The sequence below is a fragment of the Urocitellus parryii genome, chromosome 2 (genome assembly GCF_045843805.1).
Source record: "Urocitellus parryii isolate mUroPar1 chromosome 2, mUroPar1.hap1, whole genome shotgun sequence".
Lineage (NCBI taxonomy): Eukaryota > Metazoa > Chordata > Mammalia > Rodentia > Sciuridae > Urocitellus > Urocitellus parryii.
The window spans coordinates 21734876-21762415 of record NC_135532.1 but is presented as its reverse complement, the minus strand read 5'-3'; the positions used below and the strand labels follow the sequence as shown (position 1 = coordinate 21762415).

General features: G+C 32.5%; 1 pseudogene; it reads right to left on the bottom strand.

The window, feature by feature from the left end:
- Positions 1-25907, bottom strand: part of LOC113182474 (STARD3 N-terminal-like protein pseudogene) — a 142124-nt pseudogene extending 116217 nt beyond the window's left edge.
- Between the last annotated feature and the right edge of the window lie 1633 nt (positions 25908-27540).

Genomic DNA, 27540 nt, shown 5'->3' with positions numbered 1-27540 from the left:
CCTGTAACTTTATTTTATTATTGTGTTACATTGTCTCCTTCCATTCCATTTCCCATGTTCTACTTCTGGCATGATTATCTGCTTATTTAAATAAACCCAAGCAGTTTCCAATTACTCTTTCTTCTGCTGGTATGTCTTCTGATATGCATTTGATTTTGCCTTTTTAATTATGTTTATAAAATAAAAATAGCTCTGTGTCATAACCTATGGAATAAGTTTTACTAGTTAATTGTAACTCATAGGAAAATCTCCATATCTGTTGGCTTAGAACACAGAAAGAGCGATTATTGGATCCTCAGTTTCCTTTATACTCTTACCTGAGACTTCTACTCAGAAAATAATTTGATGGATTCGTCAACCCCCATTTCTCCCCACCATTCTTACTGGCCTTCAGGAGTCATATACAATTTGTCTACTAGATGTAAGTTATTTCCCCAACAAGGTTGTAAATCCAATTCTAATTTCAAATACATAATGCTCAATTTACAACCAAGTTTTATTACCCGGTTATTATTTTACTTTGACACTGATGTTCTTCTACTTAAAATATGTATTTAAGTGTACTTCTTAATGCATTATTTAGTGTTACAATATAGAATAACAGCTCAACAGAGGCAGTATTTAACACATCTCTCACGACAGTTATGTTTTATAAAATACTGAATATTGTGATTACATATATACTTTCATTTAATATATACTCTGCTAATAAACTAAATGTATACCCGCCATAGATATTAGAAGACAGACAATGTGAGAAAGATTGGGAGAAAAATCAATTATCCATCAACACATTTTTTTTAAATTTTCCAAATTTTGTAATCACTTTATTCATAAAATTCCGTCTCAATATCCATAAATGAAATATATATTTACAAGATAAATATACTATAAATACTGCATTTTGCTTTGTTATTATACAAAGGTATAACTTTTAAAATTACTAAATATTAAAAAACATTCTGATAATACAAAATATATTGACTTAGATATTTCCTTTAGACACTGACATTGTTTCTGAATTTTGCTAATATTCATATAATACCCTAGTATCTGTATAAATTATTATAAACAATGAATAGCCTCATTGTGTGAGAAATATATCAAAATTTTATGCATAAGAATACATATAAATTATTATAAATTTTAATTTATATATGTCTGTATAGACATAAAATAGATTTTTTTTGTACTAACAATGCTTCTATAAATTAACTCTTGATCATCACACAAATCTGTGCATGTGCACATACATGAGCTTGTTTTTCCTCTGAGGAATTTATCCCATTACCTTCAGTCAACCCCTTTTAAGTGACCATTTAATTTTTATTTCACTGGGTTTTATCTTCTCTCACATATAAATGAATAAGAAAAATGATCTTGGATACATATACTGTCAAACAACAAGAGGATTGTCAGTTTGTCTTTTAGACAGCACTGAATTTTAAGATTCTAATATAATTTTCTAACTACTTGTTGTGATATGACACTATATGCTATAAAGGTAATTTAAAATTAATACCTGGTTCATTTTTAAATTCAGTTATGCTTATTTTATGTACTGGCCTTTTATTTTTTTTTCGTTATTGGCAATTTTATCTATTGATTATATTCTCCTTGTATTAGGCAGCCTTTCATTACTGTGACAAAATACCTGAGAAAATAAACTAAAATAAGGAAAGATTTATTTTGTCTCATGGTTTCAAAGATTTCAGTCCATGATTAGCTAGCTCCAATTTTTCCATGCTTGTGGTAAGGCAGAGCAACATGAGGGCATGGTGGAGCCCAGGTGCTCACCTTAGAGCATGAAGTAAATAGAAAGAGTGGGAAAAGGCTGGACAAGATATGGTTTCCAAAGACATGTGCTCAAGGATTCACTCCCTCTAACCAGGTCCAACCTCCTACAGTTTCTACCATCTACCAATAGTCCATTCATTAATTAGGTTCAAATCCTCATGACCCTTCCCAAAAGCCCTACTTGTAAATTCTGCTGCTCTGGGGACCACACTGTCTGCACATGTGCCTTTGGGGATGCTTCAGATGCAAACCATAACATTTCTCAATAGCTTCAATGATTTTTTTCCTATAAACAAACTGAAAAAAAATAAGGAGTTTGAAATTTAAGTGAACAGTCAATTTTGGGGTCTCTTTAGGGAATAAACATTTAGAGAGATGGTTTTGAAGGTGCAAATAAGAGATGAATACTTTTTTAAAAATAGAGCCTTAGTAATCTATGAAATCAAAAACTGTCTTTCTTTGAGTTGAATATAGCCAGAAATTTTTGCATGAATAATTAAAAGCTATTTTCAGGTAAACAAGCCTAGAGCCTTCTATTTCAAATTTATGAGCCATCAAGCTCTACACATACCTTCATCCTGTGCTTTTATTCAGCTGTTTCCTGCTTTTTGATGAATTATAAATACAATAATGAATCATTATGTGTTAAGATCAGAAATTTGATGTTAGTAACAAATATCATTCAAAAAAATCTACTTGGAATAAATTTATTACTATATTTACTGATTTATGTGTGGAATTTTGCTGTGGTCCAAAGCAGTTCATAGGTAGTAAATAATATCAAAGCTCTACTTAGAAAAGTATTATTTCACAACAGGAGTTTAACATTGTTCTTGAATTATTAATATATTTACTTCAAATAATGTTTCTATGGAAAATTAGAATATAAAAATTGTTTGTATGCATAATAGCTGCCATTCTGACTGGAGTGAAATGAAATCTTAGAGTGGTTTTGCTTTGCATTTCTCTAATTGCTAGTTATGATGAATAACTGATTGTACATCATCTTCTGAGAAGTGTCTCTTCAGATCCTTGGCCCATTTGTTGATTGGGTTATTTTTATTTATTTATTTATTTATTTATTTATTTATTGGTTTTTAGCTTTTAGCTTTTTGAGTTCTTTATATACCCTAGTGATTAGTGCTCTATCTGATGTGTGATGGGTGACAATATGCATCCAAGATGTAGGCTCTCTATTCACCTCACAGATTGTTTCTTTTGCTGAGAAGAAACTTTTTAGTTTGAATCTATTCTATTTATTGATTTTTTATTTTAATTTCTGTGCCACAGGAGTATTATTAAGGAAGTTGGGACCTAATCCCACATGATGGAAATTAGGTCCTATGTTTTCTTCTATTAGACACAGGGAATCTGGTTGTATTTGTAAGTCCTTGATCCATTTTGAGTTGAATTTTATGCATGGTGATAGGGGTTTAATTTCATTTTGTTGCATATGCATTTCCAGTTTTCTCAGCACCATTTGTTGAAGAGGATATCTTTTCTCCAATGCAAGTTCTTAGCACCTTTGTGTAATATAGTTGCAGTTTGTGGGTTAGTCTCTGTGTCCTCTCTTCTGAACCATTGGTCTATCAGTCTGTTTTGGTGCCAAAACAATTCTGGTTTTGTTATTATTGCTCTATAGTACAGTTTAAGGTCTGGTATAGTGATGCCACCTGCTTCACTCTTCCTGCTAAGGATTGCTTTAGCTATTCTGGGTCTCTTATTTTTCCAGGTGAATTTAATGATTGTTTTTCTACTTCTATGAGGAATATCATTTGAATTTTGATCAGAACTGCATTAAATCTGAATAGTGCTTTTGGAAGTATGGTCATTTTGATAATATTAATTTTGCCTATCAAAGAGAAAAGTAGATCTTTCCAGCTTCTAAAGTCTTCTTTGATTTCTTTCTTTAGGGTTCTGTAACTTTCATTATATAGTTCTTTCAACATCTTTCGTTGATTCCCAAGTATTTTATTTTATTATTATTAATTTTTGAGGCTATTGAGAATGGGATAGTTTTCCTCATTTCCCTTTCTGAGGATTTTTCACTGATATACAGAAATGCCTTGATTTATGGGTGATGATTTTATGTACTGCTACTTTGTTGAATTCATTTACTAGTTCTAGAAGTTTTCTGGTGGAATTTTTAGTGTCCTCCAGGTATAGAATTATATCATCAGCAAATAGTGCCAGTTTGAGTTCTTCTTATCCTATGTGTATCCTTTAATTTATTTTGTCTAATTGCCCTGGCCAGTATTTTAAGAACTATGTTAAATATAAGTGGTTAAAGAGAGCATCCCTGTCTTGTTTCAGTTTTTAGAAGGAATGCCTTCAATTTTTCTCCATTTAGAATGATGTTGGCTGGAGTCTTAGCATAGATAGCTTTTATAATGTTGAGATATGTTTCTGTTATCTATGTTCATCAAACAAGCTCTTCTCAAGTTCAAGAGTAAAATAGACCACAACACAATAATTTTGGGTGACTTTAACACACATCTTTCATTACTAGATAGATCTTCCAAACAAAAGCTGAACAAAGAAACTATATAACTCAATAATACAATCAATAACTTAGATAATAACTGACATATATAGAATATTCCAAACTTCAATAAGGGAATATATTTTCTTCTCAGCAGCACATAGATCCTTCTTTAAAATCTACCTTATACAATGCCACAAAGCAACTCTTAGCAAATATATAAAAGTAGAGATACTACCCTGCATTCTGTCAGATCATCATGGAATGAATTTAGAAATCAATGATAAAATAAGAAAGAAAATCCACTCCAACACCTGAAGACTAAATAATATGCTACTGAATGAACAATGGGTTACAGAAGACATCAAGGAGGAGATTAAAAAGTTTTTAGAGGTGAATGAGAACACAGATACAACATATCAAAATCTCTGGGACACTATGAAAGCATTTCTAAGAGGAAAGTTCATTGCATTGAGTATATTCCTTAAAAGAAGAAAAAGGTCAACAAATAAATGACTTAATACTACATCTCAAAGCCCCAGAAAAAAAGAACAAATCAACAGCAAAAGCAGCAGAGACAGGAAATAATTAAAATCATAGCTGAAAACAATGAAATTAAAACAAAAGAAACAATTGAAAAAATTGACAGGACAAAAATTTGGCTTGTTGAAAAAAATAAATAACATTTACAGACCTTAGCCATACTAATGAAGAGAAGGAGCAATAAAACTTAAATCACTAACATACATGATGAAAAAGGAAATAACACAACAGACACTACAGAAATACAGAATAATTTTCAAAATAATCAGAAATTATTTTAAAAACATGCACTCTGATAAAATAGAAAATATCAAAGGCATCGACAAATTTCTCGAGTCATATAATTTGCCCAAATTGAATCAGGGTGATATACAATTTAAACAGATCAATTTCAAGGGATGAAATGGCAGACACCATCAAAAGTCTACCAACCAAGAGAAGCCCAGGACCTGATGGATATACAGCCAAGTTCTACAAGACCTTTAAAGAAGAACTAATACCAATTCTTTCCAATTTATTTCAGGAAATAGAAAAAGAGGCAACGCTTCCAAACTCATTCTATGAGGCCAATATCACTCTGATTCCAAAACCAGGCAATGACACATCAAAAAAAGAAAACTTCAGACCAATATCTCTAATGAACATAGATGCAAAAATTTTCAATAAAATTCTAGCAAATTGAATACAAAACATATCAAAAAGATCATGCACCATGATCAAGTGGGATTCATCCCAGGAATGTAAGGTTGGTTCAACATGTGGAAATCAACAAATGTAATTCATCACATCAATAGACTTAAAGATAAGAATCATATGATCATCTCAATAGACACAGAAAAAGTATTTTACAAAATACAGCATCCCTTTATGTTCAAAACACTAAGTCTTCTTTATTAGATGTTTTTTCACTACTATAGTGAAATATCTGAGGCAAGGACATGTATTTTAACTTGCAGTTATTGAGGTGCAAGGTCCCTTGTTCGAGAGGATGTAGATCAAAAGAGTAGAACCTCTAGGAACCTAGGGCCCTATATTCAAAAGAAGACCCCAGGATACTGCACATGTGAAATGAGTGTAAGATTAATTTTATGTGTCTCTAGTGACTAGAAGCAAACCTGATTTGTGTGTTTTAGGATCTACCCTTATATGCAGTGTTGCTTTCCACAGATTCAGTTACCAGAAGTCCACTGCAGTCTGAAAATATTAATTGGAAATTTCCAGAAATAAATAATTTATAAGCTTTAAATTACATTCCCTGAAGGGTGTGAAAATCATGCTATCCTGCTCTGTACCACCAAGGTCCAAAATCACACTCTGTTTACTATATCCACAGTGTTTGTACTACCCAACCATTATTCACTTTGCAACCTTCTCTGTTATGATCCACTGCATTTGTATAAGGGTTTGGAACTATCCATGTTCACTAGGGCTTGTTAGGTGGCCTACTCTATTGACTTAGCAGTCCATTTATAGGTAGCAAGAAACTGATGTGCTAAGCAAATATATATTTCTGTACATAATCTATAGGTGAAATATTTGATCACCTTACTGTTTAACAAGGTAGATATGCTAATTGAAATCCAACTGTACTTCTAACTGTAGGAGATCTTGGGGAAAATAAGGTCCATAGTGTGCACTGGCTGTTAATGGATATATTTGGCAAGATAGCTCAAGACAGGTAATGGTTTCATGAAAGAAGTGACTAGTGTGTAAGCTACTTGTCAAGAAATGCTTGAACTTAAGAGTATTACAAGGAAACTCAGAAATTTCAATATTAAACTTGCAAGTAAAGAAAGAAAACTCACAGTATACTTAGATGTATTTTTTGTTGAATTAGGAATATGTGAATTTAAGTTACATCACTGAATAAATTTGGGGTTGTATTGGAAAAAATGTTTTTCTTCTTAAGAAAATTTATAGTATTAAACAAAAAGAGAAATGAAATGAAATGTTAAATTTATCCATGATCATAATCCATATATTACAGCATATATGACATTCAAGTTTGATTCCTAAACAAATATATTCTGGTATACAACTATAGTAATGGATGCCTGCAGAAAGTAGAGAGTATGAAGTTTTATCACCCTAGAGAGACTTTCCCCAAACTGATAAATGCTAGATATATTTGTGCTATGGAATCCTTTACTTCATGATAAATATTTTACCATGATGTGTAACAAAAATCCCCTCAGGATTATAGGAACTCATGTATAATCCCAGTGGCTCAGGAGACTGAGGTCAGTAGATCACAAGTTCAAGACCACCAGTGAAACTTAGTGAGATCCTACCTCTAAATAAAAGGGTTTTGGATGTAACTCAGTGATAAAGTATCTTTGTTTTCACTCCCCAGTAAAAACAATAACATACACACACACACACACACACACACACACACACAAAAGGATTTGGGGATACAATTTTGACACATACTTGAACAGAAAAGGTATTAAATATTCATAATTAAGCATAAATTGGTTTAGATGTGAGGTGTCTCTTCCCCAAAGCTCATGTGTAAAATAATGCAAGAGAGTAAGAAAGTTTAGAGGTAGAATTATTGTTTTGAAAGCCTTAACCTAATCAGTGCATTAATCCCCTGATAGGGTTTAATTGAGTGATTATTAAAGGCAGGTAGTATGTGGCTAGAGGAGGTGGGTCATAGGGGAATAACTTTGGAGTACATATTTTGTGAGCAGAGGTTAGTGTCTCTCCTTTTCTCTCTCCTTTTTGTTGCCATATTCCCATCGACTTTCCTGCACCACAGTCTTCTGCCATTATAGTTCTGCTTCCCCTCAGGACCCAAAGAATGGGCTTGGCTCTTTATGGACTGAGACCTCTGAAACTATGAGCCCCCAAATAAATTTTTCCTTCTTTAACAATTTTTGTCAGGTCTTTTTGATCACAGTAGCAGAAAGCTGACTAAAATAAATTGATAGTGAAGAAAAGTCATAAATTATTTTATAAACATTAGAATATATAGAAATATGTATTATTTTGAATACACATAAAGTTATACAAAAAACTTTCTGTGTTGAAAAAGTAGAATAAGCAAAGTTATGGCAATTTGAATAATTCTACTTCATTTTCCCAGAAATCATGGTGATAAATAAATACAAGATCACATTTATGGGATAGTATGTATTTTTATGTATGTAAAGGCACTGGAGATTATTGAACTGATGGCTTATTTTGAATTATTTTGTATAAAACCCTTGTTAGTTCTTGAGAATGATGGGATGCTCTCTTAATTATTTATGTATTGGCAAAACGTATAGACATTCATGTTTAATTTTGCTTGAAATTGGGACAAAAAAGTAGTAGATCAATTTTTAAAATAATGTCATGTGGGAAAAGCCAGATACAGAAAGATGAGAACCACATGATGTCACACATGTGCAATCTATAAAGTTAGTCTCACAGGAGTTGAAAGTAGAATGGTAGATTTAAGGTCACTTTTTAATATCTGTTAGGAGATAAAGTTTGCTGATGCACAGAGAATAAAACACTTGATAATTTTAGAGAATACCTGATTATAAAGATTATTTTTTTGAAAAAAAAAATCATTGAGATAATTATAGAGTTTATTCTGGCTATTGCTTATATGACTGATTTAAAACAGAATAGTGATGAGGTTCTCCTGAATAAATAAATGTTGTGTCCATTTTATTGATGTGGCATTATAATTTATTTGAAGCAAGTGTCTAAAGTTGTATCTTAGATACCTGGAGACTTTCATAAAATACCATACTATGTAAAAGCAACATTGCTTACATTCACTTCCCTTTGAAAGAGATCTGAATAGACATAAAATAACATCTTTCCTATGAAAATGAATCCCATATTGAGACCTCACTTTTGGGATACTGCCTACAGTTGGAGCTAGTTATATCTCGTGTGCGTGTTTGTGTGTGTGTGTGAGTTTGTGTGTGTGTGTGTGTGTGTGAGTTTGTGCATAACTACTAAAAATATCTATAATATTTTGCATACATTTAATCATAATTTTTATCGGACTAAAAACTCATCTTCCCAGAGCCACATCAAATTTCAGAGAAGTATCTCTGGCCACATTTTGTTATTGTCACTAGGATATGTTGACATTGACTTATCTGTGCATTGTTCTGCCAAAGATAGACATGCCTGCAGGCGGCACCTGCTGAGATGTCTGGATACCCATTGTTCTCTGTTCTTTGATCCATGTATTCTGTACCTTTCATATCTAAATCCCTAGGACACATGATCATCTGACTTTCTGACATGCTGTCACTTCTCTCTAGGTGGCAAAATGAATGAATGCATTATTAATTTCCCAACTACTTGAATGTAATCCTGGACCTGAGACTTCCTTGCCAGTGTGGCCAGGTAGATGCTTGGAAAATACATTCATATGAGAGCTTTCTCAGCTTGTTCCTTTTTAAAAAGCCCAAACCACATCATGTAAGTTAGTACAAACTAAACTGATTAATAAAGACACAAGACTATCATCTTGATATTGAGCAAATTGCTGACATGTGAATAAGGTATTCAGGGCTAACCACCCTATCAACCACCCACATACCAGAGCCCAGCATGAGCCTGCACAGACCAGAATAACTTTCCATTCCACTTAGAGAAATATGAAATAATAGTAAATACTTTCGGTTTTAAACTAATTAGAATGATTTGTTACAAAGTAGAAACTACCAAATGTAATCCCGTCACCAATTCAGAGTCTTCATGTTGATTCTTCTTGATAATTTATTATTTTCCTATGAATATTGATAGTTTTAGATTGTAAAGGTCGATAATTTGACAATCCATTTTCTGTGAACTGAAATAAAAATTGTTGCTGTAAGCCAGGGCAGAAATACATATAAGCCCAAATGAAATATTTATCAAAATTAAAAAGAACTGTAATTAACAGGAACATTTAAATACACTTTCACAATACTAATAGATTTTTGAATTACAAAAAAAAGAAAAAAAGAAAAAGAAAAACTTTCCCTAGTGTTTAAAATAAATGAACAATGAGTATGAGCTAAAAATTATGAAACATCAAAAGTAAAAATTATTCAAACTTTGATTATTAAATTATAGATTAAAATATTGCCACTGAATCAAAAGTGTCCATATTGATGTGAAATACCTATATTGATCTTTTATAACAGTTTAATAAATTATAGTTCTTTGAGTTTAGTTAATTCATTTACCTGAGCATCAATTTCTTCTTAGTCAAGATTTTAGTTGCAAGTATCAATTTTTGATCTACTGCTTTTAACTTTATCTGAATTTTAAAAATAACCTAAATAATAACTTAGCAATATACAAATCATGAAATTGTTTCAATAACTTAAACAATTCATATTAGTAGAAAATGCAGTGTTATCTTTGTCTAATATATAACTCATATATTTAAATATTTAAATTTCTAACAAAGCTAATTAACTTATCAGAAATTGATTATTATAATATTCAGCATAAAATATGATTTATTTTACTTCTCAATCAAGCAATAAGAGACTTGGACCTTGTTTGGTAACTTTTGCATCTTAATGAATAAATTTAGTTTATTATTTTTTGCTTTTTAATTGGCAAATTTTGATTGTCAAAATCACAGAAATTGGAGTAAACAGTTATCTAATAGTTATTTACAATGCAGCAGGATAACTAGTAATTTCAAATGCAATTATTTACAAAATGTATAATTATAATAAGCACATGGAATCTGGGGGTGGAAAAAAGTATATGTAATTGAATATATACATACGTTTATAATGGAATATGAATATTCAATTAAAACAGTTGGAACTAAATCTGAGTGATTTCCAAAAGTGTATTTTGAGTATTTGCAAAAATAAATAGAGCCTGTGTTAATAAATTGAAGAATTAAGGTAAATAAGGAAATAGATAAATTTAGCAACAAAAACAAACATAAAAGGAAGACACAAGATGCTAAATATTTAAAAAATATAGAAAATAAACTACTTAAATTTGTAAAAAGAAACATCAAGAATGCATTAACTCTATTCAGCAGCACTATTATTCTTGAGCTAACCTGGAATCAATTAGAAATAAAAAAAATAAAATATGAGGAAAATGCAACATATATAAAACTCATTTGTGGAAAAGAGATAAGAATTGATGAAACACAGGCAATAAACTAAGGCAACTTAGCAGCATCTTGAAGTTGAGTGATTCATACACAGGTAACTTTGATAACTTATCCCTCATGATCCAAATATTGAATGAAATTCCTACCAAAAATTATCCAAAATTTAGTTTTTGATTTAGAAAACTTCACATTAATATACATACAGATGCCAGAAGATTCTCATTGTGTCTTTGAGCTAAAAGGAAAAAAAATCAATTACACTACAGTAGTGTAGCATTTCATGCCTGGATATTTTACATGGATTGTACAATTTTGCCATCATCCTTATTTTATTAAGCCAAAATGCCTTCTAAAAATTTAGTAACACCTGTGAAGAAACTAGACAGTCTAAAGGGATTTTTTGCATCCTGTGCATAAAGAGAAAAGCTTGAAGTAATATATATATTTGGAGAACTGGAGTTGCAACAGCCATAGCTTGTCTATACATATTTGCATAACATTGCACATGTGTTTCTTTGGTTGAAAAAATGAAAAGAATTTGCACCAATTTAGTTGGCTCTGGCACACTTTCCTGCCTGACTTGAGCATAACTATTAAAAGAGACAAAAAGGGAGAGAACAACAACCAAAACACACCCATACATTGCTCACAAAAAAATGCTTTCTGGTTAGCAATTATTGCTAACCTTTCAGAATTATTGCTAAATTTTTAATTAATAGGTAAAGTTCACAATTTCTAAAACTAAAAAAATTAAAAACTATAGTCAATACAAAATTAAAAATACAGAGTAAAACGGGTAATACCAGCTTTATCTAAACTTATTTATCTAAACTTATTTATTTCAAACTTCCCAGTGAATGACTCAATGAGGTTCTTCAAGATCAACTCAGAAAATTAAAAAAAAAAATTAAAGGAAATAAAAATAAACAGAGAAGTGGATGAACTGTTGGCTAATTTGGGCACCTCACAATGAGAACATTGAAGAGCAACTCTTTTTTGTTTGTTTATTTGTTTTTGTTTTCTTCCACCCTCACCAGGCTTTAACTAGGATGTAGGAAAAAGGGAGAGGAGGGCAAACTGGTGAAGCAGAAAGAGTTGGGGAGCTGAGCAGATTATGGGGCACAGGAGGAGTGGAGAATTAGGAGGAAACAAAAGCAAAAAGAAAGACATGGGAAGTGTCTTTTCAATGAACTAAGAGTTCCTGGTCCTAACTGGTGGTGTACATATGTGATCATGGAAAGGATAGCAGGAGGATCACTTACTGCAGGGAGCTCCTGTAGGAGGTTAGAGGAAGTAAGCAATTGTGAACAGTGGAAATGAAAGGAGAGAGACCTACTTAACTCCTGAATAAACCATTTCCTAGAGGGGAAATATTAGGGAGATGTCACAGAACTTTATTAGCATAATTTTTCCCATTTATGCAGTGTTTACCACTAAGCTCCAGGAATGGAAATCATCAACTTTTATTGCTATTGTTATCATGTAAAACAGGAAAGAGAAAGAAAAAATTTGAGGAAGTGTCCATGACTTCTATGATTTAAGTAGATTGCATTAAGTTGCAAAAAGAGAAGAAAAGTTAAGCAATACATAAATTTCAGAGGATTTCTATGGTTTTGAAGGAGGTAGCAAGAGAAAAGATTTTAAAAATGGTGTGTCAGGAGCAACAACTAGTGAGGCTCCTATTCTTAAACCAGAAAAAGTTTCTCAGTTGATAAATATTTTAATTAGAATGAGCTCTAGAAAAATTTATCTGGCATGAATGAATGGTTTAGATAGAAATAGGAGAGGTTAAAAATTCCACTTTTAATGAATGAAAAATTCCTGGTCATTGTTAGGTAGTTGATATGAGATTCTACTTCAGATATTTTTTAAAATATTGGACTTAACCAGAAATATGAAAACTTATGCTCTATATATGTAATATGAGTTGTAATGCATTCTGCTGTCATATACAACAAATTAGAATTTAAAAAAAGAATTAAAAAATTTGGACTTATAATTTAATTAGGCAAATTTATAGGAAGCTAAACACTCTTATGGAAAAGATAGTGTTGAATGGACAGAAATGCCCTCACAGAAAATATAACATTCAATAAATAGTATTTAAAAATTACTAAATATTGTTAGACTCTGGGAATACCATGAAACAGAGACACTTTAGTGATTCTATCCAGTTAATCATTTTCAAAAAATTGAGGTTGGGAAAAACACTTTTTAATTTAGCTACCAGCATAAATATATCAAGTTGATATATTTAATGTATTAGTTATATCGTATATAACTAATAATATATATATAATAAGTTATACTTTATATAACTAATAAAAATATATATAATAAATTTTAAATATTTTTTCAAATATTTAAAATTTAGTAAAACATGTAATAAAAGCTTTAAATTTTCTGGGTGAAAGTAATAGACTTGAAAATAGTTCGTAACAAGAATATTTAATAGGATTAATATTTGAATAGGGCTGCCAAAATATAAACATTTTAAAAAACCCTAATAGCCATTGAGATAGTTTTCTGTGTTTTGAACAGAAAAATGGAGACAACAAACAAGCAGTACAAACATTTTGCTCTTATATAGAGATAGTAAAACAGATTAATGATAATGATAAATATTTATTCACTGAATTCTCACTAATCTTTTCTTTTTTGGGAGGGGAGGTTCTCTGACTTCAATTGAAGAGTTGTACACAGTTCTGAGAGCCATAGTTTAACAAAAACATTATTAAAATTAAATAATTTCCAACAGTATCAGTGAGGGTAGTGAAAATAAAGAAGCCTCTTCACAGAAACTTTCTAAAGGAATCCGTGATCTTTCTGGAGGCAAATATAACTGTTTTCAGATATCTAAAAGTCTTCCATGACAGAGTTTAGATATTTTACCTGTGGCTCTGAAGATTAAAGGCGCAGTTGTAAATGTAATGCCATAAAAACTTTATAATAATTACAACTGCGATCTTAAATCGAGAGCTTCAGAAGGTGACCTCTAATGTAAAGTGGTAAGATCATTGTCAACTGAGCTGTTAAACAGGTCATAAACAGCAACCCCAGGAAACCTCCAAGGGCTGAAAGGTAGGAGAGTGTAGACAATCCTTCACTTTCCTTGCCTATCTGAAATAATATGGGTTGTAAAATCAGAATGTTTTTGACGTTAATAAAATGTTTAGATGTTAATAAAATAGACTAATCAAAATATTATTTGATCTTGTTTTATAGTTGCTCAGCGTGTGAAGCTCATCTTTTGTCCATAAATAAAAAAGTATTTTCAGGTCTTTCAAAGTATTCTTAAAGTAATTTCTTTGAGTGTTAATTAGAGATGTCCAGATATTCACCACTGACTTCAGCATTTCTAGACAATTTTAAATATTTTAAAGCATGATCTTTATTAAAAGAGCAATGGTAAGTCAGGCAAATTAATTATTAGCATTGCCTAGAGATGTAGAGATCAAAAGACAGAACACCCAAGGCTCAGGTTTAGATAAAGTCAAAGTCAGGGTAAAACAGAAATATCTTCCTGTAATCTGACCCAGCAGGTGCAGAGACCTCAGTTGACTGTATCCAAACAAGGTGAAGGATCTCATCTGTGAAAACAGAGCTAACCTGCAGGCAATGAACTTCAGCCAAATGATGGAAGCTGCAGGACTCTTAACTTCTGTCCCACAAAGAACCTGGAGAAGCACACATACTCAGATATTCATGTCACCTGGAGCTCTGACAAGGTCCACATGGGAACCGAACTTTTTCCTCATTTCTGGGATGTATGCATTGATGTATAATGCACAGCATTATTTCCTTCTGTGTGTTTAAATCTGATATATGTGTTATCCTGTGAGTTGGTTTTACTCTTTAATTTACATTTGCTCAATGTCATAAGTATTTTTATGTGCTTAATATTTTCTCTTTGTCAGAGGTTAAAATAACCCCAGGTCTACTATACAACTAAAACAATTTGATAGCTAGGCTTTACTATCAAAAATAATTGATATAATATTTCTAAAATATATAATTAAAATTCCATTCACTGACCTTTGGATTTATAGGTTAGTCTAAACTTCTGGATGGCTTAAAATTCAAATTCACCATAAGGTGAAACATAAGCCAATCAATTTTTGAAAGTTCGTGCATATTTTTATTGAATAACTTATTGTCCATTTAAATATATGAAAACAAAAATTAAGTAAGAACAAAAGCCATATGGAATATAAGATATATGTAGTACAAGTACTTCTTCCTAAGTTGAGACACACCAATAAGAATAGATTGTGTGTGTGTGTGCATGTGTGTGTGTTTTGCAAATCACTGTATATTTGCTATCAAACTAAGAACAGAAACCTTAACAAGATGATTAATGATATTTAAAAAATGTTCAATCAGAGAGCAGTATATTTTTTGGTTAATTTTTTAAAAGTATTTTTTTGATACAATCAATGAAACTTTGTGGAAATACCTCCAAATTAAATCTCATTGTACTAATTCATTATTTCTTCATGTCTTACACATTATTTTATTGTGTAGACATTAAATAATGCATTCAATTCTTTGTGAGTAGGAGTGATGTTCTTAATGCAATAATAAAATTAGAATAATTACATAGGGTACTTGCTATCACTATTTTCACTGTAGGATGAATTACATGAATTAAATTTTGTTCCATAATACTCAACATTCCATATAGTAATGTTAGCTTTATCTTATAGACATGGGACCTAATAGTCACATAGTCCTCCATCTCCATGTGCATAACATGAATGAATGAGAGGGTAATGATAATTAACTCTTATTTTAAAAAGTATCTATTAACATGTGTTCAATTTTTTGTTCTTTGATGCACATGACAGGTCTAAGGTGCATTACTAATTACATGTAACTGATTTTCAAATCACACATTTCATATTGGCATTTTCTTATCCTGTTTAGCATATGCATGTGCCTGAGTTTATTGATTCTCATAATTTCTTATGGTCCCTATGAGATAGCCTCACACACAAACTCCTTCCTCATCTTCCTTACCTTCTCGTGGGCCATACAAATGAATGCTATGATCTTAATGTGGTCTTTTACGTAAGAATGTTTTGGAGTTAACATAGGTATCTGATGTATTTGTAAGATTCAAAACTCTGGACTATGTTTAAAAGTGATATAGATGGGCAAACTATAAATTCTTGGTTAGCCACCAAATTATGTATGAGTTTCCAAAAAGTAATACTTTTTTTTGGGGGGGGTGCTTACCAGGGATTGAACTCAGGGACACTCAACCAGTAAGCCACATCCCCTGCCCTATTTTGTATTTCATTTAGAGACAGGGTCTCACTGAGTTGCTTAGTGCCTTGCCATTGGTGAAGCTGACTTTGAACTCACAATCCTCCTATCTCAGCCTCCTGAACCTCTGGGATTATAAGCATGTGCCACAGCACCTGGCCCAGAGAGTAACATTTTTAAGATATCTCAAAAACATACTCCGAAATACTTCCTAAGAGGTTATTAACTGTTGTCAGCTTTGCCTAATGACTTGTTATTTTCTGAGTTTTTTCTTATTTTGTTTTTACTTTCTCATCATAAGCTAAACTGAGCTGGCTAGGCTGCTTAATAATATTTTACAGCAGCTGATTTTGATCCTAAATTTCTTAAACTGTCTAAAATGTGATAGAATGGATATTTAAAAATAGGATGATAGGGATGATGGTATAATATTCAAGGTAAAGAAAGATTGCCAAGGAACAACTCAATTTACAGGCATCCTAATAGTATCCTTCTTGGTATGTAGTTTCTAAAATACTTCTGAAAGTCACAATGACATAGCATTTCTTAGACATTATCTTCTTCACTGTAAGTTACAGAAGTTAAAATAGTCTTGAGAGTCTCTTTATGTTAAAGTAGGCAATAAGCAAGCCACCTGTTAGAAGCTTGTGACCTTCATGTACATTCAAGTGTTTCTGTTCCAGGCCAAATTAAAATACAGTTGGGAGAAAATTCTTCACAGGTCCTATATTTCTGTACATGTTGCAATCACAGTCACTGACAACTTTGTTCTTGATTTTCTTTTAAGATGTGTCTGCAGAGCAAAGAGCCTTGGAAGGAACAGAGATTGCTTTTTTGTGTGAGCAAAGGAAAGGCATGCCAACTGGTCAGTATGAAATTTGAATTTGTTATGCTCACGTTTCTTTTCCTTTAATGAAATTTCTTACATGTGTAAGTGTCACCTGGCTCTCTTCTCATCACCTGCAGGAACTGGGGCTCAGAGAACTGCCACATGAAAATGCTAATACTTTGCAACTACTATTTCCCTGAGTAATAAAATGGCTTGTCCCTGGTTTAGGTGTCTACTGCCTTCTGTCAGTATTCTGGAACCATGGCCAGCAATAGCTATAGATTGCAAATATGATAAAACTCCAGATCTTTCCTTTTTAGACAAGAACTAATTAGGATGATGTTGCTTTATATCTAAATCTAATATCATAATCATGCACAGATACATATGTGCATGCACTAGGACATTTTGTTTTTTTTATCAAATATTCCCATATGTAGTAAAGATGAATAGGCTTACAGAATGTCTGTCAGGTTTCAAGATAAAATGCCAGTGAGAAAATCTTTAACTGATTTTTTATGCAGTTACTTTAAACACACTGCTGTGATAATAATTGTCTTTCAGCATAGCATGAATTCTATCGTTTCGTGTGTTAGGCATTCAAATGCCTTGAATTATATTAAGTGGAAGCATTTTGAACATTTAGATACATACTTTATGCTTCTAAATATGTTTTAGATATAAGCATCTTTGATCTTATAATGAAATTCCCTCCTTACAAAATCACAGATTGAATGGTAGGAGAATGATGGAAAGTGATAGAATATATTTATGTGTTTTCTAATCTATGTACAAGAAAAAGAGCAGAACACAAATAAATGGGGCACATCCAAACTAATAGCCTGAAGAATTCATTTAAGGGAGCATTTCCACTCCAGCAGTTAGTACCAGAAGAAACCAAATCAGATGGCTGAAATTTCAGATGCAATAAAGGAAAAAGTGCAAAGTTCAAATGAAAATTTATGATTATTATTTCTGAATAATTAATTTTAAAGTCTCTTTCCTCACACTGTGGCTTAAATTTTTTTTGCTATGTTAAAGGAAAATACCCCCAAATTCTCGCAACATATATAAAGGTGCTGTTGTTGAGAATATTATATACTTACTATGTTATTTAAGAATGTTTCTCCATTTACCTTTCATTCCAGTTTTCAACATACGGGCCATAATAAAATCATTTTTTTTTTCACTTTCTTAGTTCAAATATCACATTGGACAGCCAATATTTCCAGAGGTGCTAGTTATAAGATAAAGTAAAATTAAAAATCTCTCCTAAAGTTTTACAGTTTTTACTAATGTTTTATATCTTAGTGATTCATGATAGCAAAGTACGACCATGTCCATGCTTTTAGCAAGCAGGGTTTTTTTTCCTTCTTATATGTAATAGAATACGACTTGACTTTTAAATGACTTTTTTTTTTTTTGTTGTTTTTTGTTTTCTCAATGTAGGGGAAGAGAGAATTAATACATATGTGTGTAACACTTGCACATTCCCTAATGCAAACACATTTAAATGTTTCCATCAATCTAATTCAGTTTACAATTATGTGATGGATTTATGTCTTTAACATAAGCAATATATTTTACATCATAATCACTTAGGATTTAGTTACACATGAAATAATGATCTGGCTCTATTGACACTTCGTATCAAATGGTGTGTTAATTTGCTAGAGCTGATATAACAAAATATTAAAACCTAGATGGCTTATGCAACAGATTTTATTGTCTCATAGTTCTATAATCAGAGACTCAAAATTAAAATGTTTACAGGTTTGGTTTCCTCTTAGATCTCCAAGGGAAAGCTAGTAGATAGCTGTATTATCTTTCTTCACCTAGTTTTTCTTCTCTGTTTGTGTCTAAATTTCCCATTTTCCTAAGGATGCATATCATTAGATTAGGCTCTTGCTAATGACTTCATTTTTACTGGATTATTTCTGTAAATACCTTATCTCCAAATAAATTTCTTACTGAGATTCCAAGAGTGGTGACATTTATATATGAACGTGGCCATGGAAAAGTGGCTTATGGCACTGAAATTTAGAAAATCAAGGATGGCATTTAAATTTATTATAAGCTATTATGTATTAAGTTGATGTGACTTAGCTCTTTTTTACTAATGGGCAAATTCATATATAAAAATTCCAAATTTTATTACAAATTTGAGACAATCACACTTTGAGATTTTTAATATGGTAAGCAATATTAAAATTAATGTCTTTCTTTCTCTCTTTCTTTCTTTTTTTTTTTTTTTTTTTTGGTATGGAGATTGAACTCAGGACACTCGGGCCACTTAGCCACATCCCAGCCCTATTTTATATTTTATTTAGAGGCAGGGTCTCCCCGAGTTGCTTATCACCTCGATTTTGCTGAGGCTGGCTTTGAACTTGCAATATTCCTGCCTCAGCCTCCCAAGCTGCTGGGATTACAGGCATGTTCCACTGTGCCCAGCACCCTTATTTTCTTTTTAAAAAAGTAATTTCAATGTTTATCACTAAATGGCTTCACTAGTGAATTATAGCAAACTTTTAAATTTTGCCATTTAATCACCCCTAAAACGAAGAACAGTAAAACACCATGTCTCTGTGTGCCCTCTTTCTGTTCATTTTTTGGGAACAGCCAAGTTAAGGGAACAATAAGATCAAGTCTGGGTTGAAAGTCCAGATACATATTATCTTGAGAGACATTGGCTTCCTTTTATGCACACAGAGAACCAGGGCAATTAGTGTTATCTGTGGAAAGATAATTTCTAGCAAGTACACCTGGCAAAGCACCTTGAAGGACAGAGGTCAGCCTATCTGGGTCCTATTTCTTCGAAACTCTTGAAGCAGTGTCTGACATCTGGCAAACTTTCTTCAACAAAACACATTTTTTTTTTTTTTACCACGACCCCAGGCACTTTCTTTGGCCTTCCCTCAGCCTACCCCACTGGCCTGGCACAACTGCATTGAGGATGAGACAACCACCTTAACCAAATTCAAGTGTGGCATTAATCACCTTCAATTTGTTGTCCCACAATTACCACCACCCAGCCACAAAACTCATTTGGAAAACTGAACTATTATATCCATTAAACAATAGTAGCACCCCCCTTTTTTCTGGCCTCTGATTATTACCATTTTACTCCCTGTCTTTATGACTTTCACTACTCTTCATAATTCATGTAAGTGGAGTTATTCAGAATGTGTCTTTTGTGAATGGTGCATTTCACTTAAAGTCCTCAAGACTCATCCATTTCGATATGCAATATACGCTAGAATTCCATTGGATATATGTATTACATTTTGTTTATTCTTTCATCGATGGGCAGACACTTGGGATGCTTTTGTCTATTGTAAATACTATTCCTATGAACATATATGTACAAATATTTTTTTGAGTCCCAGTTTTCAAAATGTTGCAGCTTATATTAAGAAGCATTGTGCTGTTAGGAGTTACCATACTGTTTTATTTCTTTGTTTGTTTTAAATATTTAAATTTGTTTTAATTAGTTATATATGAAAGTAGAATGCATTTAAGCACTTTGATATATCATACATAGATGGGATATAATTTTCTTTTTCTGAGTATACATGTTGCAGTATCATATTGGTCATGTATTCACATATATACATACAGTAATAATGTCTGTTTCATTCTACTATCTTTTCTATTGCCACATCCCCTCCACTCCCCTCCATCACTTCCCTCTACCTGATCTAAGGTAACACTATTCTTCCCTAGTGCCCCCTAGTGTGAATTAGCATCCACATATTAGAGAAAACATTTGTCTTTGGTTTTGTGGGATTGGCTTATGTCACTTGGTGTGATGTTTTCTAACTTAAACCATTTAATGGCAAATGCAATAATTTCACTCTTCTTTAAAGTTGAGTAATATTCCATTGAGTATATATACCACATTTTCTTTATCCATTCATCTATTGAGGAACACCTAGGTTAGTTCCATAGTCTAGCTATTGTGAATTTAGCTGCTATAAATATTGATGTGGCTGTGTCACTATACAATGCTGATTTTAAGTCCTTTGGGTATATGACAAGGAGTGGGATAGCTGGGTCATATGGTGGTTCCATTCCTAGTTTTCTGAGGAATCTCCATACTGCTTTCCATAGTGGTTGCACCAATTTTCAGTCCCACCAGCAATGTATGAGTGTACCTTTTCCCCCACATCCTTGCCAACATTTATTTTTGCCTGTATTCTTGATGATTGCCATTCTGACAGGAGTGAGATGAAATCTTAGTTTTGATTTTCATTTCCCTAATTGCTAGAAATGTTGAATACTTTTTCATATATTTGATGGTCAATTGTATTTCTTCTTCTGTGAAGTGTCTGTTCAGTTCCTTAGCCCATTTACTGATTGGGTTATTTGGTCTTCTTGGTGTTACATTTTTGAGTTCTTTATAGATCTTAGAGATTAATGCTTCATTGAAGGTGCATGTGGTAAAGATTTTCTCCCAATCTGTGGGCTCTCTCTTCAAATTATTAATCATTTCCTTTGCTGAGAAGAAGCTTTTTAATTTGAATCCATCCCATTCATTTATTCTTGATTTTACTTCTTGCACATTGGGAGTCTTATTAAGGAAGTTAGATCCTAGGCCAATGTGGTGAAGATTTGGACCCATTTTTTTCTTCTATTAGACCTAGGATCTCTGTTCTAGTGCCTAAGTCTTTGATCCACTCTGAGCTGATTTTTGTGCAGGGTGAGAGATGAAGGTTTAATTTCATTTTGCTCCATATGGATTTTCAGTTTTGCCAGCACCATTTGTTGAATAAGCTATCTTTTCTCCAGTGAATGTTTTTGGCACCCATGTCTAATATGAGATAACCATATTTATGTGGGTTTCTGTCTGGGTCCTCTATTCTGTATCATTGGCAATCTTTTGATGCCAATACCATGTTCTTTGTATTACTATAGCTCTGTAGTATATTTTAAGTTCTGGTATTGTGATGCCTCCTACTTCATTTTTCTTGCTAAGGATGGCTTCAGCTACTCTTGAGTCTTTCATTTTTCCAAATAAATTTCTTGATTGATTTTTCTATTTGTATGAAGAATGTCATTGAGATTTTAATAGGAATTGCATTAAATCTGTATAGTGCTGTTGGTAGTACGGCCATGCCATTTTGACAATATTAATTCTGCCTCTCCAGGATCATGGGAATTTTTCTATCTTCTGAGATTTTCTTCAATTTCTATTTTTAGTGTTCTGTTTTTTCATTGTAGAGGTCTTTCACCTCTTTTGCTAGATTGATTCCCAAATATTTCATTTTATTTGAGGCTATTGTGAATGGGGTAATTTTCCTAATTTCTTTTTCAATGGATTCATTGCTGATAAATAGGAACGCATTTGATTTTTGGGTGTTGATTTTATATCCTGCTACTTTGCTGAATTCATTTATTAGTTCTAGAAGTTTAGTTATAAAATTTTTGGGGACCTCTAGATATAGAATCCTGTCTTCAGCAAATAGTGATGGGGTTTGAGTTCTTCTTTACCTATCATATATCTTTAACTTCTTTCTTCTGTCTAATTGCTCTAGATAGAGTTTTAAAGATGAGGTTCCGGAGAAATGGTCTAAAAGGACATCCTTGTCTTGCTCCAGATTTTAGCAGGAATACTTTCAATTTTTTCCTGATTTACAATGATTCTGGCCTTGGGTTTAGCATATATAGCTAGTGTAATGTTGAGGTATGTTCCTACTATGCCTAGTTTTTCTAGTGTTTTGAACATGAAGGCGTGCTGTATTTTGTCAAATTTTTTTTCTGTGTCTATTAAGATAATCATATGATTCTTGTTTTAAGTCTATTAATATGATGAATTATGCTTATTTATTTCCATAGGTTGGACCAACCCTGAATCACTTGGATGAAAACCACTTGATCGTGGTGCACTATGTTTTTAATTTGTTTTTGTGCTTGATTTGTCAGGATTTTATTGAGAATTTTTGAATCTATTTTCTTCAGGGATATTGTTCTGAAGTTTTCTTTCCTTGATGTGTCTTTCTATGGTTTGGGTATCAGAGTGATATTAGCCTCATTGAATGAATTTGTAAGGGTTCCCTCCTTTTCTTTTTCATGGGATACTTTGAGGAATATTGGTGTTAATTCTTCTTCAAAAATATTGTAGAACTCAGCTGAGAATCTATTTGGTCCTGAGCTTTTCTTAGTTGGTAAGCTTTTGATGGTGATTTCTATTTCATTACTTGAAATTGATGTTTAAATCATGTATGCCCTCCTTTTTTTTATTTGGGTAGGTCAGATGTCTCTAGAAATTTCTCGATGTCTTCAATATTTCCTATAAATTCTTATTCTTTTAGTGACTGCATTCGATGCAATAAACTTTCCTCTTAGTAGTGACTTCATAGTGTCCCAGAGGATGTTATATCAGTGTTCTCATTTACCTCTAGGAATTTTTTTATTTCATCCTTGATTTCTTCTACTATCCATTCATCATTAATTTGTGTAGTATTTAGTCAAAATTATTATAGTATCTTCTATTTTTTAATTTTATTCTTAATTTCTATTTTAATTCCATTGTGGTCTGAAAGAATGCAGGATATTATTATTATTATTATTATTATTATTATTATTATTATTATTTGTATTTACTAAGAGTCGCTTTGTGGCATAAGATATGGTCTATTTTAGAGAAGGAGCCGTGTGCTGCAGAGAAGAAAATATATCTGCTTATGATGGATGAAATATTCTATATATGTCTGTTAAGTCTAAATTATTCATTGTATTATTTAGTTCTATAGTTTCCTTATATAGTTTTTGTTTGGAAGATCTGTCCACTAGTGAGAGAAGTGTGTTAAGGTGACCCAGTACTATTGTATTGTGGTCTATTTGACTCTTGAAATTGAAAAGGGTTTGTTTGATGTACTTAGATGCTCCATTGTTTGGGGCATAAATAATTATAATTGCTATGTCCTGCTTATATATACTTCCCTATGAAAGTATGATAAGTTTTTTTCCTATCCTTTTACTTTCAGCCTGTGGATGTCTTTGCCCATGAGGTGAGTGTCCTGAGGACAGCATATTGTTGGCTCTTGCTTTTTAATCCAATCTGCCAGACTGTGTCTTTGATTGATGAATCTAGGCTGTTAACATATAAGATTATTAATGAGATATGATTTGAATTCCCTGTCATTTTGATTTACTTCTAATTTGTCTTTGTTTCTTATTTGGTTGAATGTCCTCTTATTGTAGATACTCCTTTTGCTATTTTTCACTTTTTTTTTTCACTTCATCCTCATGAAATATTTTGTTGAGAATGCTCTGTAGTGTATGCTTCCTAGTTGTGAATTCTTTTAATTTTTGTTTATCATGAAATGTTTTAATTTCATCTTCAAATCTGAAACTTAATTTTGCTGGATATACAATTCTTGGTTGGCATCCATTTTCTTTCAGAGTTGACGTATATTATTTTAGGACCTCCAGCTTTGAGGGTCAGGGCTGAGAAATCAGTTGAGATCTGAATTGGTTTCCCCCTGTGCGTAATTTGATATTTTTTCTCTCACAGACTTTAAGATTTTATCTTTATTCTCTGTGTTATTCATTCTCATTATGATGTATCTTGGTGTGGGTCTGCTATAATTTTGTACATTTGGGGTCCTGTAATCCTATTGTATTTGATTTTCCATTCCATTCTTTACAGTTGGGAAATTTTCTGTTAGTATTTCATTGAAAAGGTTGTGCATTTATTTGGTTTGTATCTGTGCTCCTTCATCTATTCTGACAACTCTTAAATTTGGTCTTTCCATGTTATCCCATAATTTTTGGATATTTGTTCATGGTGTCTTACCATGTTCTCTGCATGTTCAACTCTACTTTTATTGTCTGAGGTTCTGTCTTCCAAGTGGTTTAGTCTGTTGGTGATGCTTTCTATTGAATTTATAATTGGGTTTACTGATTCTTTCATTTTAAGGATTTCTGTCTTTTCCCCCCCATGATTTCTAATGCTTTACTGAAGTAGTCTTTCACTTCCTCGCAGTTCCTGTATTTATTCTTTGATTTCACTCCTTATACTACACTTCACATATCAGTTTTAACTATATACAATCTGAACTCCTTCTTGGATATCTCTTCTACTGTGTTATCAGTGGCTTCTGTTGTTAAAGCATCTTGGTTTGTTTGGGGATCTTTATCCCCTTGCTTTTTCATGTTATTATTATGTTTTCCCATCTAAAAATATGGATCTAAGGCAGGATAATTCTACCCTTTAGTCTATAGTGTTCCTGAAGATTTCCAGCACTTCACCTTTACTGGTGAGACAATATCAACAGCACCCAGTGTACACAATATATAGCCTCATAACTAATAGCTCCCACTAAGGCATCTACTGCTTTCTCACATTAAACCAAAATGATGAGTTAAATAACTACCTATATTTATAATGCAAACAGAATATTTGTTAAAATAATTTACAAATTTCAAATGTTGGATGAGAGAACAGAGATACTGTAGTATGCAATATTTGAGGAAGGAAGAGAGAAGCTAGAAGTGAAAATTCACAGGAAGAGTGGAAGAGGAGCTGACAGAGACTGGCTTTTGATTGGAGAGAAGTTGGGAAGAAAAAAGGCAAAAGAGAGGAAGAATAGAAACAAAGAGAAAAAAATTAAAGACATAAGAATACAACAATAATGCAAAACATCATTCATATGTCATTGTCCTCCACATATTGATGTATAAAAAACATCCTGTTCCAAATATGGTAGAGAGATTAGTGAATCAAAAAATAAAATTAAAAAAAAAAAATCTTGGTGGAAAGTCAAACTGTCTTTGTCAGTGTTCATCAGTTTCTCAGTTTTGACTTTACCTCTCTTGGATCACCAAGCCCAGATCAGGTTCGCAAAGCCAGTCTCTATCCCACCAATCTGGTCTTCAGATACCTCAGGATCAGCCATGCTGCAGTCCCAAGATCTCAATGCTTTTCCTACTTGCAGAGAGACCACCAGGGGTACACTCATGCAAAGGAGCAACTCTGAGATGAAGAAGCAAGACAAGGGCCACCAGCACTCTCAGCAGGCAGACCCCAGGCTCCTCCAAATCCTTAGGCACCTCCACACTGGACCTGCTGGTCCCAGCTGGAGTCCCCAGACAGAGGCTTTTGTTGTGGTAAACCTGCTGGCACCCAGGCCCCAGGTGCTGGCTGTTGTCCCAAAATGGATGCAGCCACATGCAACCAAACCTGGAGTCTCCCCCACAGCAGTCCTTTAGGCAGTGGTAGCAGCAGCAGTGGCAGTGGTTGTAAGCAGGAGGCAGCCGGTCAACAGTAGCCACAGCAGCTGTGGGGGCAGCATCACCAGGCGATCTCTGGGGTCAGCAGCAGTGTTAGCTTCAGTTGCATCTGGGGCAGAAGTTTCTCCTCCAGGCAACCTCACGCTGGCAGCAGCTGAATCAGAGGCAGCAGCAATAAAGGTAGTGGTGTAAGCCTGTTTTTTGGTTGTTGTTTGTTTGTTTGGGTTGTTTTTCTTTTTCTTTTTTTTTTTTTGTTTGTTTTTTAAGAGAGACTTTACTATTTTGCATTCCCACCAACAATGCACAAGGGACACAATTTCCCTACATCCTTAACAACACTTTTTATTTCCTTTAAAAAAAAATGATGGTCATCCTAGTCAAATGAGGCAATATCTTGTTATGGTTTATAATTTGCTTTTCCTTAGTTATTAGATTCTGGAAACATTACTGTTAGAGCTTTCTTTTCCTTCCAAAAATCTCTTTAAAATTACTACTAATAAGCACATCTTCTCATAAATATATAGAAAAATTAAATAAGTAAATGAGTCTCATGTTCTTTCAGTAAAATAAAACAACATGACACATTTTATTCATAATTGATAATAGTGAATATTAAATATAAAATATTTAAATATGAACTATGTTAAGCAGAAAAATATTAAATTCTTTTACATAAAACTAGGAATTTCTACCATTTTACCTGTTAATAAAAATTTAATTTATCATTTATAAATACATCTGACAGTAATCCATTAATTTTGATTTGCTACTTTTAGGTAATTACTAAGAAATTTCTCTACCTACCATATTAAAACCTGTGGTTGGAACTTTTGTATTATTTCTGCTGAAATTTAATGCATTTAAGAGATTTGTAATGAAAGAAGGCTTTGAGAAGGCTTAGTTAAATTTACATGTGCAAAAATTTCATAATTCTTATTAGGAGCAATACATTAGGTAAAAAATGTTCTATAGTTTTCTTGATGCTCTGTGTGTGTTACTTACACACACACACATTCACACATACACACACACATACACACATATGTAGCCTCTTATGCAATATAATTAAACTGAAATATTATTTGAAACTAAGTAATGAATGTAAGAACTTTTGGAAAGATTTTAGTAATGAATATTTGGTGTCATCCCATGAAAACCCATTATTCTCATCTTTTACCATAATAATTAGTTTATGAACACTAAATTTTTATTTTTGGTTATGATTTGTTACTGGTTCTGAACATTCCTCAACTGTTGTAGTTTCACTTTGAGACACAGGTGACTATACATTTGTCACAA